Source organism: Haliotis rufescens, unplaced genomic scaffold (assembly GCF_023055435.1).
Source record: "Haliotis rufescens isolate VD_foot unplaced genomic scaffold, xgHalRufe1.0.p SCAF_6, whole genome shotgun sequence".
NCBI classification, from domain to species: domain Eukaryota; kingdom Metazoa; phylum Mollusca; class Gastropoda; order Lepetellida; family Haliotidae; genus Haliotis; species Haliotis rufescens.
The window spans coordinates 13,584,904-13,593,073 of record NW_025964334.1 but is presented as its reverse complement, the minus strand read 5'-3'; positions in this window follow the sequence as shown (position 1 = coordinate 13,593,073).

The following is an 8,170-nucleotide window of genomic DNA, read 5'->3' as shown; positions in this document are numbered from 1 at the left end:
TGATTGTGGGTTCGAATCCCAACTCACTCACTCAAAATGTTAACATATGAGGGTACATGTCTCCTTCAGGTTGGGTAGGTGAATGAGTGAGTGAGTGAGTGAGTTGGGTTAAACGCCGCTTTTAACAATATTCCAGTTATATCGCGGCGTGTCAGCTTAATGTGGGAGGAAAGCCCGAAGTGATGCAGGTCTCAGACGTTTACCACATCGGGGAAACCCACGAGCACGGGTATGGTGCTGACAAACCTAGAAACATAATTGGGGCGAACCGGGATTCGAACCCACAATCAAAGGTTTCTGGAGTGGCCAAGGGACGCAACTCTGCACAGCAAATCGCGGCGCCTTGGACGACTGGACCAACCGTGCCCCCGGGTAGGAGAGTGAAGAGGGTGGTATGTTCATAGGACAAGCGAAGCGATCGTTGTCGTTGCTGTATTGAAAGTCATCTTAACATTTACAGGAAAGTTTACCATCTTGCCATTTAAACAGTCCATTAGTTTTTCAGAATTGAAAGGGAGATGAAGTGGCCCAGTGGTTAAAGCGTTCGCTCGTCACGCCGAAAGCCCGGGTTTGTTCCCAACATGGGTACAACGTAGGAAGCCAATTTCCGGTGTTCGACACCGTGATATTGCTGGAACATTATGGAAAGCGAAGTAAAACCACACTCTCTGCCTCACACACTCACTCACTCACTCAACAGCTTTACTACCAACCTACCTTCTCCATCACTCTCCTACTCACCAGGCCACCGTCAATTTTACCCAAAGGACAGACTATTTCTCAATCAGCGTTTGAAAACATAAAACGATTCTAAAAATTCTAAACACATTTTTTTGGATTCCTTATCCTGCAGACCACCCAGGATGTCCAGGATATGTTTTGTTATGTCGTGTAAAGCCTGAGGAACATTGTTTCAAGTATTGTCGGGAACATATTTCTTTTGTTTTTCCCTTGCTGACTGGGGCGGACAAACCTTCACCCATTATTGAATGTCCGGACGTCGTCTCACTCAGGACACTGTCTCATATGGCACTGTCTCATATGGCAACCCCCAAACAACAGCTGAACGTTGACAAAAAGCTTACATAGTAGGTTAGAAAATATGAAGATCCTATTTGTTTGTCGTGTCTAAAATATCGTTTAAGAAAACTATTTTGTCAATGAAGTGAATAATCCGGTGTTCGTAAATTTCTGCTTTTTGGAAGTGTCTGGACCCTGGAAGTACCTGTATGTAGTATTAACGTCGAAGGTGGGTAACCCAATGGTGTGTGTGTTCGCTCGCCACATCGAAGATCCTGGTTCAGTTCCTACATGGTTTAACATGTGAAGCTCATTCGTAGTGTCTTCGGCCACGATATGGCTGGAATAGTGATAAAGTCTCACTCACTCACTCACTCACTCACTCACTCACTCACTCACTCACCCACCCACCCACCCACCCACGCACGCACGCACTCACTCACTCACTCACTCACTCACTCACTCACTCACTCACTCACTCACTCACTCACTCACTCACTCACTCACTCACTCACTCACTCACTCACTCACTCACTCACTCACTCACTCACTCCATTTTTTCTAGTCATGAAATATTCCAAAGACCTTTTATATTTGTTCATTAGAATAAATCTTAAATTTGGAAGCCATAGATGACTGCCGACAAATTAAATGGTTGTAGTCAAACACGTAAATGTCGGAACGATTTCAAACATCGCTTAATGTTCCGAGTTGTAAAGATTGCAAATTTTCTGAAAACGATCAAACAAAATACATTTTACTGCCTGAAATTTGGTGTTAAAGGGTTAATCGCTCACGTAAAACACTACACCCCGAAATATGTGCCAGTATATTATTCATAATTTGAAAACTGAACGGATTATGACATATTTGACTCTTCAATTTTTAAATCGTTTTTTTATTTTTTTATCAAGACAAACTTTCTTCACTTAATGTTCAAGTAATAGATACATCGACAACTTGTCCTGTCACTCAAATTCATTACAATGTACCAGTCCTTCATTGTCAGTGGGGGCGGTCGGGTAGCCTAGTGGTTAAAGCGTTCGCTCGTCACGCCGAAGACCCGGGTTCGATTCCCGACATGGGTACAATGTGTGAAGCCCATTTCTGGTGTCCCCCGCCGTGATATTGCTGGAATATTGCTCTAAGCGGCGTAAAATCAAACTCACTCACTCACTCACTCATTGTCAGTGTGATTGGTAACACAATGATTGAGTGCTATGTACACCACAACTGGAAACTGACACTTTCCCAATGCACCATTATGATTCGATACAAACCATTGAAGGAGAATCGAAGATGTTCTTCAACAGTAATCAATGACGTTATCGGAATTCCAATCACCCAGAATCTAAGCTAGATAATACGATACTCCAAAACACGGGTCAATCAGAAATAGATCAAGAGGGCGGATCAGTTAGCAATAGATCCAAGTCATGGCTCTTCCGGACCCCTGAAACCAACACTTACCTCGTGCGTCTGTGTACAATGTTTGTTTGACGTGTGATTCAAGGGCGTATATTGTATTTGTGGGCTTTCTTTGAATTCTATCTATTTGTATTGAGTACAGGGCCGAGTGAGGATGTTATTAAGATCTTGTTGAAGATAGACTCATTGTCTTCAAAATGCCAACAGATGACTCTGTAAGGAGATACGCCTGCAATGCTGGTTTTCAAGTTGGATAATATTGCTCATTCTCCAAAAGTCTCATTACCCATATAACAACATAATCAATACATTTCTCATCAGAATATTTTTTTCAAAATCACGAGATCACCTGGCTGTTTTGCTCTTTTTCCAAGTAGGCAGAAACTAAACTTTTTAGAAACCATGGTTCTAAAACGAAAGTTAACACGATCTTTAGAATTTCGTTCTACTCACAGAACTGATGATAAAAGAGGACAAACCCCAAATCGTTGAGCATTTACGTTTAAAAGACCCGCACTGTGAAACCTGATTGGATATTGATTCCTTACTCCGCGGGTGCCTCTCAGGGGTGTTGGAGTCCTACCTTCATCTGAAGTTATGAGGGGTAGCAGGGTAGTTCAGTGAATAGGCTAAGATATATTAAAACACATCTGTGACGTCATTCTATTGTTTGAATGCTCCATTATTTTTCAGGAATGGGGAGTTGTTTGTCAACTACACATTATCTTGAATCATAAATTTGAATTAATTTCCACTTGGAATAGACGGAACTATTTTTTACATTTATTGACAAGTGAATAATTTGTATTTTTTCCGAAAATGTGTGTCGCCAGGCGGGTTTCGAACCCGCATCGTTTGATTTGAGGACGTGTAAAAGTCAACCTCAGCTACGGCGGCACATGAAGACATGGTTTGAAATTAACTAATCAATATTTTCATAATTTTGTATAATGCCTAAAAGCTAGTATATATTCTATATTAGAGCAGGTTACCTACAACAATGTTTATATTTATAGCAATACGATCAATCTTTGACGAGGAAAAACAAATCAGGTAAATATATATCCTTGTTCGGGTCTCTATATTACCTATTATACCCGTCAGCATGTATTGACAATGTGCAAGCGATTGATAAATACCAGTTCAGGACACAACGAAAGTTTGAAGAGCCGTGTACCATGCATTGTAAGTATCAGCTCGCGACGGAGCTTGGTGCACGTGCAACAGCGGCAGAGAACGTATTCCTCGTGCATCATGCACGGGCGACTCACGCAGTGTAAATAAAGTCTACAAAATGTTCTGGCTTATTTTTCCAAATATTTTCCACACCAGAATATTTTGTCAAAGTGTAAAAGTAGGGATGAGTTTTAAGTAGGGGAATATCCTCGTAACTCTCCATTCCTTAAAAACAATGGGCCTCTGCCCCTACGGAGCCTCTGCTCCTTTCTTTTCAAGGAATGGCGTAGAGTTACTCGGACATTCTACTCTACGTCACTGCTTCCTGTGTTTGCAAAGACACGGCCGTTCTGTGCAGTCGCTAGTTTTTACTCAGGTGACATCGGCGATATTTTTCGTGCAACATGTTTGTTTGTTTGTTTTTATGTTGTTTGTTGTTTAACGCCGCACACAGCAATATTCCAGCTATATGACGGCGGTCTGTACATAATCGAGTCTGAACCAGACAATCCAGCGATTGATATCATGAGCATTGATCTACGCAATTGGGATACGATGACATACATCAACGAAGTCAGCGAGCCTGACCACCTGATCCCGTTAGTCGCCTCTTTCGACACATTCGTGACCAACATGTGTAATTCCGTGACAAGCCGAATAGCGACTGGTGCCCCTCTAGTGGCAATTTTTGCGACCGGGTTCCGACTTAGCGCAAGCGGGCATACCTAAAACAATTGTCAACTCGTTGCGTAATGGTTCACAAATATTTCCCCATATATTATATATATTTCAGATGCAACTTAAAGCACATCGGGACGTGGGGAATTATACAGTATGATTGAACACATTTAACTGTGTCTTGGGTATATTTTTAGATGCATGATGTAAAATCAAAACTCATTTCTGAGGGATTCTTTGACGAAGAATTCATACGCGCATTCTGATTGGTTTGTCGTATTTTCGCACAAAACATTCATCGATAGTGGGGACGGGTCTTCTTGCAGGTTACGGAAAGTGGCGAGTGTTGCCTTTTACGCTTGCTGAAGACCTATTCTTCAAGGATAAATTAAAACATGAAACACAACCTTTGTTCCAAAGATATATGTTTTAGTGTTATTTGAGTAACTAAAATTCACCAATCATCCATATATCAACATTGAAACTGGTACTCGACTGATAACAACATGATATTTTGTACAATGCCTCGATCTAAATATGACATTTTCATCTTTAAATCAAGTCAAGAATGAGTGCGTGAGGGAGTGAGTGAGTGAGTGACGTAGCAGTCAGCAATACTCACGATGGCCCGGAATGATCGTGTAAACCAGTTGATGACAAGATTTGTAGATTTAACACTGCGCGTTGCTTGGTGCATTTCATGCAAACTGATTTTTCTCCATGTGCTAAAATATATGGAAGCTAATAATTCGTGACAATGCATTTCATTGAACTGTCTGTTGCACAGGTGAAACTGTGATAGTTGACTGAAAGGTAATCCACATTAAAAAGTCTTGACAGTGTATTTCATCGAACCTCATGGTGTACGGCTGTTCATGCAGCTTGTGGTATTTGACGGCGAGTTTATCAGAACAGTGAGCCACTGACTGAAGATATCGTAGGACTGCGTTGTGCACGTGATTTCCGTGCACCACGATGTACTTCACTGCATGTATATTTAAGTAGAGAACTCGTAACAATGCCCTCGGGATATAAAGTGAGTGAGTTGGGTTTAACGCCGCTTTTAACAGTATTCCAGTTATATCACGGCGTGTCAGCTTAATGTGGGAGGAAAGCCCGAAGTGATGCAGGTCTCAGACGTTTACCACTTCGGTGAAACCCACGAGCAGGGGTATGGTGCTGACAAAGCTAGAAGCATAATCGGGGCGAACCGGGATTCGAACCCACAATCATAGGTTTCTGGCGTGACCGAGGGACGCAACTCTGCACAGTGAATAGCGGCGCCTTAGATGACTGGGCCACCCGTGCCCTCCGGGATATAAAGCTTTATTACATTACGGTAGGTTCCTTGGCAGGATACAGCCAATTGATAACACGGTATCCGTTGGGGTCATATACTGATAAAGATGCAAATATGAAAGGTCAGGTAGGTACTGCGTTCAGTGTTTACAAACAAACATGGCGTCGCCTTTGTCAATCGGCGATCGAGTCTGAATTAAACATCGGGAATCTGGAGAAATGACTGGGATAATTTTTATACTTAACAGTTTCAGTTGTCACTGCCCCCTGACAAATCGCTGACCTCCTGACGTAGTATGTATAAATGCGCTCATTCCAGAAAAACGTGCAATGTTTAGGTACATGCTTTTTTGACAACATTTGGGTGGTTGGTTTGTTGTTTAACGCCTCACTCAGCAATATTCCAGCTATATGACGGCGGTCTGTAAATAATCGAGTCTGGACTAGACAATCCAGTGATTAATGTCGATGACGTGCATCAACCAAGTCAGCGAGCCTGACCACACGATCCCGTCAGTCGCCTTTTACGACAAGCATAGTCACCTTTTACGGCAAGCATGGGTTGCTTTTGACAACAGAATTAAAGAATGACATTATATGTTCAAAAAGATTATCACGCGAGTGTGTTTTGGGATCGTAAATATCCTGTATTAGGAATAAACACGTATTTAGTGAGCCTTGATATTTACCATCCCTAAACACACTTGCGATATCTCTACATGTTGTGACGTACGGCATTGACTATCATTGTTATCCACGACAGTACTTTTCCACCCCGTTAATGCTACGTCAGTCACCCTCTATATATCACGTTCAGATTCAGGCTGAGATCAATAAATCGATAACTGTCTGTACAGTGTTTCACCATATGCCTGCTGAGAATGAGCTGTACAGTTTATCCAAACACTGACAGTTCCTTCTACTTAATGAGCCAGTGTACTCACACTGTTGCAGAGACATATAGTGTACCCCAGGGTGTTGAGTAGCGAGCCATGTCAGGGTCTGTAAAGTCTTGAGTGTTGGAACGTGTTTGTTTGCATAAAACGTCTCTTTGATATTTTTGCAATTGAACTCGGCAAGAAGAATAACAATATTCATCAATTAGCCTTGTTTACTTATTACTGGGATATATTGATCGGAGGTTTTGAGATCTGTTATTGGCTAAAAGTTGAAAAACTAGGAAACGTGTCCGCATACAAGTTATGAATCTTTTTTTCAAAAGCGGAAGATATTAATGAGGGTTTCCTTTTTGGTTTGAGTGAGTTTATATATTTAACGTTCCATCGGCAAAGTGAAGTTTTGTTATATTTACTTGATTGAATAACTTATTAGGCATTTAGAAGTAATACACATAAAGAAGAGAATTTATGGATGTCAACTTCTTTATTATGAGGGACACAACGTTTCGGAGTATACACTTACTTCTTCATCAACCCGTGAAGATTCCGGGGTAAAATCATCTTCCCGAGGCAAGGGAGTTAACTGACTTTAAAAGTCCAGTTTCCACCCTTGCCGAACTAGGCTGGAATTCCTGGGCTCGATCGTAGCGCCACCAGTGGCTATTACGAGTTATGTCCTTTCTATGCCTCTCCTATTGACCAATCAGATTTAACCTCTCGTATCACTTGCATTTGTTTCAAACAAAACGGTGGGGCCCAGTCAAGACGATCTGATCGATAATCAAGATCTATATTGTGATAAAACGAGTCTAACATCGCGAAGTGCATCAAATCACGTGAGCACCTTGATTAAAAACATGAAAAGATTTAGAAAATATCTGTTGACAACGAGTTAGCGGTGCACATGTTTTGCAAATCCTGCAGTCGACCGAAATCTGCATGACACTCTACGAACCGGATTTCGATTTCGGTGCACGATTTTGATTTGACTATGCATAGACTCGTTAGTCCAGCCAAAATGTAACTCCATAATGCTAGCCTAGTTCGGCAAGGGTGGAAACTGGACTTTTATAGTCAGTTAACTCTCTTGCCTCGGGAAGATGGGGTAGAATAGTTCTTCAGCAACCCATGCTTGCCGTAAAAGGTGACTTTGCTTGTCGTTAGTTGCTTGGCGACTAACGGGATCGGGTGGTCAGGTTCGCTGACTTGGTTGATGCATGTCATCGATCCCAATTGCGTGGATCGATGACCATGATATCAACCACTGGATTGTCTGGTCCAGACTCAATTATTTACAGACCGCATTCATATAGCTGGAATATTGCTGAGTGCGGCGTTAAACAACAAACCAACCAACTTCTTCATGAGGTCATTCATCATTCACCTGATGAAGGAGTAAGCATATACTCTGAAACGTTGTGTTCCTCATACTAAAGAGGTTGACATCCATAAATTCTCTTCCTTATTGAGCATTGTCATTCACGTACAAATAGGTGAGGTGAAATGGGGTTTAACGTCGCGTCCAAGATTATTGCACTTTTATAGCGACGTGCATGTACGTGTGTGTGTTTGTGTGGCTGCTTGTACTAGTCCGGACTGACGCCGATTTATAGTGCTAGCTCACTGAGATACCATGCCGCAGTTTAACATGAATACCCCACTCAGACACA